The sequence below is a fragment of the Triplophysa dalaica genome, chromosome 8, assembly GCF_015846415.1.
Source record: "Triplophysa dalaica isolate WHDGS20190420 chromosome 8, ASM1584641v1, whole genome shotgun sequence".
NCBI lineage: Eukaryota > Metazoa > Chordata > Actinopteri > Cypriniformes > Nemacheilidae > Triplophysa > Triplophysa dalaica.
The window spans coordinates 1932747-1939694 of NC_079549.1; positions in this window are offsets into that span (position 1 = coordinate 1932747).

Consider the following 6948-nt stretch of genomic DNA (forward strand, 5'->3'; position numbering starts at 1 on the left):
TGTGACAGCACTCAACAGAGACAAGTGTCCCTGTAGACAGAGTTCACCCCCCAAACACACACACACTCTCTCTCTCTCTCTCTAATATGACCGTATCTTCACAGGATACACACTGTCAGTGACCATAATACACGATGAGTATTCTCACAGAATAACAATGAAGATATTTTTCTTCAACAGTCATGTCTTTACTAAAACAATGATTCTGTTTATTTTCATTGAAAATGTATTTATACAGGTTATTTTCTATTATCCAAACTACACATTATACATACTTTATATAAACTGACTGTGCATTGTACTTATAGCTGAAAAAAGTATTTGTATGTATACAGTTTGTGCATACGGTCAGCAGCGTTCAAAATATTCTCAGAGATTTACATTTATGCATTTGGCAGACGCTTTGATAAAAGTGACATACATTACATTATACTTTACATTTGTTTCTAATTATGTGCAATACCCTGGGATTGAACTCTTGATCTTGGAGTTGTTATAGCCATGCTCTGACCACCGAGCTAAAGGAAAGCTTATATGGTTCATACAACAGACGGCTGTAAAGAAATTATGTCCATACATAAGTTTATACTTTAATGTTTAAGTTTGTCTTATTTTCTGCACATGTGGGTATCTGCTTAGTGTGTTCTTGACTAGCGGTTAAAATGTTAAAAATTGCATTCTTGAGAGGAACTTTCATCTTAAAGTAAAAACACTAAATAATACATTATCTTAAATTTGATCAGTTATTTCAACCACCAATTAAGAAATATAGACTTTATATATATATATATTTTTGGGTCATCAAGTGGTGATTATCTTGTGAAATAAAACAACAGCACTTTACAATAAAGGACCATGAATAATCATGTACTAATATCTGAATTATTACTAATCTCATGTGAACTAATGATGAGAGCAGGAGTGGATTCACAAAGAACTATAAAGAGTTAACTTTAGCTAAAACTGGAGTCATGAGGATTCAAGCCCTGTTGGTACATGTTTGTTAGTTTACATATTTAACACCTGGAAATAAAACTGATGAAATGGACCCTTTAATAAAGAACAAGACGTTCATCTCTGTGTTTACAATGAGTATTTCGAAGTGAATTATTATTGTATTTTATTTTACTCAATGCTGAAATGTTGAATATCTTTCAAAGGCCTATAATTTCTCAACAAGCATCCCTATTTTATAGAATCCAGTGGTTGTTCCTCGTAAGTAATAGCCTGATCACCTCTGATGTGCACCTTGACTCCCTAAACAACCGGCCAATCACATTCGAGCTCAGCATTGTCCATCACTTCTAACAATAATAATAAAAAGTAGATTTTTTTTATTTTCATCAACAGATGTAAATGAGAGGTCAGTTCTTTAGTAGCTTGGCCAACGCATGTGTGTGTTAGTGGGTCAGAGGTCACAGTGGGTTTTGTTGCTGATGATGGTGGGCCAGCACAGACTGTGGTGAACGACTGTTCTTTTGTGTGAAGGGCTCGCTCGCTCGCTCTCCACCTCTTTTTCTCTCTCTCTGCGCTCTGTCCATTCTCTCGGGATCTCATCATCTTCCCTAACAGTCAGAGAGGGATTTCGTTCCCTCACCTTCATCCTCTTCCTCTCTCTCTCTCTCTCTCTCTCTCACTCCTCTCTCCCTCCCCAGAACCTCAGCCCAGCACCTCTGTATTTTATGAAAGTTCTTTGGTTATATTCAATTCTTCGCTTGTATTTTGTTGACTGGAGTAGAATATGCTTTTATATCTGAAAAGGTCAGAGGTCAGTTTTAAGAGCTGAGGGAACATGACACAAAATAAAACAAAAACTCATATTTATTACTTTTTTTTAAGATCTTGTGAAAGGGTTTGTACCTGCAAAGCCAAAGTTTTGATAAGAAACAACTTAAAGTCTGGTCCAAATTGTCACTTTTCAAACAAGGAAAACAGAAATCTGGCCAAAATTAAAAGCAACCAACAGCAGTTATTTTCAATATTTTTTTTCTGTTTAGGTTACCAATGATTGATGTGCAGTGGTGCCGAAAGGATCCGGAACGACGACATTAACAATCTTTAAACGTTACGGGAAACCAAAAACTAAATTTAGAGAAAAACTTTACCGGCACTTTACACAGCTTACATAGTCACACTATTGGAACCAAATATTGTAAGAATATCTAAATAAAAAGGTGCAGCAACCTTGTTAGTGCCAGAAAGAAATCTTCTCTAAAGTGTGGATACCAAAAGAAATACAAATCGATCCCTGGGGCCTTGGGAACATGACTTTGTTTTCTGTTGAACCAGTAAAAACTTAACGTCACCAAAGTCTGTTTATAGAAGTCGTGCCACTCGGCGGCCATGTTTGCATGTCTCTGGACAGCTATTTACATTCTAGCAAGTCCACAGTCCTAAACGTGAATGGGGGGAGTCATATAATTCTATAATCACTGGCAAAAATCATAATTAAACAGTATATTTCTGAAAAATAGATAAACATGACATAAACTGTATTATACATTAGGTTTGCTAAACTTAAATTATTAGGTTAAAAATCACCTTTTTGGAGGTTTCGTCATCTACTGCACCTGCGCATAGGCTGGCATGGGCCGCACGAGAGCCCCGCCCCAGAATATCCTCAGTGTTTATTGATTGACGATTGCCTCGTTTTACCAGAAGGCAGCACTTCCTTCACTAGAGCGCCCATATTCATTAGAGCGGCCATTCATTGTAACGTCAGAGGCGCATCTTATATATTAATATCTTTGATGTAACTAGTCATATAGCAGTTTTATTTTTAAAACTCAGGATGTATTTCCTGACTCAGATTATAAGGGACTCACTCTCTCTCTCTGCGTGTCTGTAGGGTTTGAAAGTACCCAAAGCATCCTGGGTAATTAGCCATTACGTTGCTGTCACAGTGGGTTGTGCAGTCAATACAGAGATAATTTGGGCAATGGTGAATGACAGCGCTGTCCGGGCTGCAGGGCTTATCAAGGACAGACCCAGCTGCACCCGGCATCTGTCAGACCCATGAATCACACACACACACGGGCGCTGCCGCTGAAAGAACAACAGAGGTCGTCCGAGCCAGATAAAATGCATATATACATCTTAAGTTTTGCCAGGGTCCTCCTCTCCTCATTCAGCTCCTTCATCACCTCCTCTTCTCTCTCTTTCTTGCTCCCCTCTCCTCAATCTCTCCTCCCTTCACGAGAGGAAATGGCTGCTTACAGACTGTCTCTAAACTGTTAGAGGCTTGTTACTGCAGGTGGCAAATGAATGACATTGGAATAGAGGCCTCGCAGACCCACGGAGAGCCCTTAAGTAATGGCAACAGAAGCAGAGAGAGAGAGAGTGAGGGAGAGATCACAGCATAATGAAAAAGCTATTTATTTCAGTAATAAAGACAAATGTGCCACATTGATTTCAGTTTGGCTAATATGAAATAGAGATGTCGGCCTTGCTTATTGTGTTTGTGTGGCTGGAAAGAAAGTGTCGGGTAAGCAAAGGTTATATTACTGTCCTGACATCGGTGACAAACACAACCATATTACTCATGCTGCAGTATTGTAAATTATTCTTTGGGGCTTGCATGTTTGTTTTCTTTATTTAAATCACACATTAATAATTTCACAAATATTTGATGTTGTTTTACATAAATGTAATATAATATTATACAACATAATGTCCACATTGTAATATCATATGCATTATCATATGTTGACTTTGAATTAATATTAATGAAGCGTTTAAATTGCTTTGCAAACTTTTTTACATTTTTACATTACCTGAGACGCCTAAGTAATTGTTTAATTGTATCATCAAGTGTCATAACAGTGTTATAAGTGTTATTATAATGCATTCGTGAATTACTGAGTATAATTTTGTAAATTATTAATACAGCTCTAAGGTATAAATAGTGACGGAATAAAATGAATAAAATAGTGACGTTCACTGCCATGAGTTTGTCTGAAATTAATTATTTAAGTTTGTTTTAGACTTCATCTCCTCTATGAAATCACTCCAATCACTGAAATCCTGTGGTATGTAAATTCTGTGTTCTGGGGACCAAATGTCTTCACATAGATATGGTAGTAATAGCAGAATGGTTTACTTTGGATGGTCAGTTCTGCGACCTTTGACTTGCATTACTTTAATCTTGACTTTCATTGTGTGTGTTACACGGGTTTGAAATGTAAGTGAATAATGAATGAATTTGAAGTGAACTGTGCATTAGATATGTTATTATTTATGTAGGTAGAAAAATATAATCATATTGACAGTTTTCTTATAGGAAACCCTTTAGCCTAAAATCATCCAGACTTTTTTTAAATGATCAATTACAGTATATATCAGGACGCTTGGAACGTATGGCATGAGTTGCATGGAGATATTTAATTATGCGTTTTTGTCCTTTTGAAGCTTGAGAAGGTACATTTGCATAACGTAGGGTACTTAAAGTTAGTTTACTTCAGATTACGTCTAAAATACATTTTTTGTACTTCTATTTATGATTTCTTTAAATAGCACCGTTGAGTACACTTACTGTAGATTTAAAATCTAAGTCTATCTAAAATCTAAAGTACCTTAAAAATGATTGATGTCCAATTTGAATTTTTCACGTCAGACATTTACATTTACATTTAGTCACTTAGCAGACACTTTTATCCAAAGCGACTTACAAAGAGTTAGGGAGCAACAGGCGATATATGACATACTCGCCGTGACGCAAAACATGTCTGATCTTCTTTTTTTCTGTAGAATACAAAAGAAGATATTTTAAACTTTGGCAACCAAACAGCACTGGGTCGCATTGACCTCCATTGTATGAACACAAAACTCAAAATATCTTCTACTGTGTTCCACATCAAAAAGTTATCTAACAGTTTTGGACAACAAAACATTGTAAATAAATGATGGCACAATTTGTGCACTGTAAAACAGTTTTTTGTAGTTTTGCAGCAGGTTTTCCACTAACTTACTGTAGATAAAATTTTCGATTTAGTTTTAAACATTAACTTACCTAGTTATTATATTTTCTTTCATTAAACAAGACTTAATATCTTGGGTTACTTTTCTAGTTTTGTAAATGTATCATAATTTATTAAGTTTTTATAAAATGTTTTTCTAGAAAACAAAACAATTCTTTTTTGCAGCGTAATGCCAGTAATATGACCAATCTCTTCTTGCTCATTTTGAATATCAAAAGTCAGAGTGTTTTAATTTGATTATTCAACTAGAGAAAGTACTTATAGAAAACTATGTAGTCATCCAATCTACAGTAAGTTAACTGCAAAACTGCTGCAAAATTACAGCAAAGTTTTACAAGGTAGGGAAACGATCCTTTTAATGTTATAAAATAATGTGAAATGAAGCATGTGTAATGTGTATCCACCAGCAATTGCATTTATGTCCTTGTTTGTGTCAATACTACAGATCTATACTTAATTATTCAGAATATCATCATTCCCATTGAGTCTGTTAAAGTATGAATCTGATTATAAAGACAATCACACCTACACTCAATCTGTATTCAACGTCAGTTAATAAAAAGTTGAACACTGTTCTCTCTAGGGACTACACAGCACCATCTTAGATATGCATATACTCGAACATGATTCCACATGAGCTTTATTCTTTACTTTCCGTCTTTGCCCAAAACCTCCTGAACTTTGGAGAATTAAGTGGTGTTATCTATATGATCCTGACAAGCATGTCCTCCCACGACAAGAAGGTTCCTCTGGGACTGCTCACACAGTTGTCCTATAGAGAGAGAGAAGAAGAGAGAGATGATCCAAACAGCATCTAAATGATAAGTGTCTCTCCATTGCTGCTTTGGGATAAACATTTAAATGGCCTTTAATGAGCATGTCCTTCTCGCTTGTCGATAGGCTTGTGCTAACCGCTCAGCACCGTAATGAGCCATAATTAAACTGGTTCAAGTCAAAGCTGGCAGGAGAGTGCCTGTCATTTGTAAACAGATAAACAGGGATGGATTTCAAGTTTGACCTCGGGAAAATGATTGTTGGTTCAATATTGGGTATTAGCTGGAACAACTTAATGATTCACAGACTTAACACCATAATAGGTAATAGGACAATGATTTCACCGAGCACAGTAACTCATTAACGTCTGCACAATTAATGACTGAAGTGAGCAGAATTGCTGTTTTCTCATGTGACACTGCTCTCATGCACTTTAAAGAAACATTACCCTGAAATGACAATTGTTTGTGGAACACAGAAGGAGAACAGGTTAAAGCTGTCAAGTTCCAAAAACAAATCATAATTCAAAAGATTGTGTCTGATGTTAATGAACCAATTGTGTTTGAGGGCAACAGAATGTTTGAATCATACAGCAGTGGCCAAAAGTAATTGCTTTTCATGACCCTGTAGGTTAAAACATTAAAATATCAAGGTGTATGGTACATAACACAGAAAAAACACTTACAGTATTTTACAACATCATTTGACAACAAACTAGCCTTTCAGAAAATACAGGATTTTGGTTTTATTTTAAAATACAAAAAATGCTAAGAAAAACACAAACCTCACAGGGAATAAAGCAAACATTTAGACGTACAGATCCTCACTTGTTTTTTACTGTCATTCTCTTGGGTCTTGACCTGATAAACGCTGCTCATGTGTTGTGTGTTTTCGCCAAGCCTACCTAAATCTTCTCTAAGCGGACCTACAACAACAACGCAGCAAAACACATGTTTAGCAATCTCTTTAAACAAACGGGCAAAGACATCAGTTTGGACAAGCAGTACATCACCTTTGGCCACAAACGTATAGACAGACCCATGTGCTTTAGTTATCTTGAAGTTGACTGCTTTAAAAGCAGAATGTGTTGTGGGTGGAAAATATATTAAAAAAAATAAACACAAAAAGTAGTATATATATATATATATAATATAAACTATATGTTTTTTACACATACATTTGCTATTGGTGTATATTG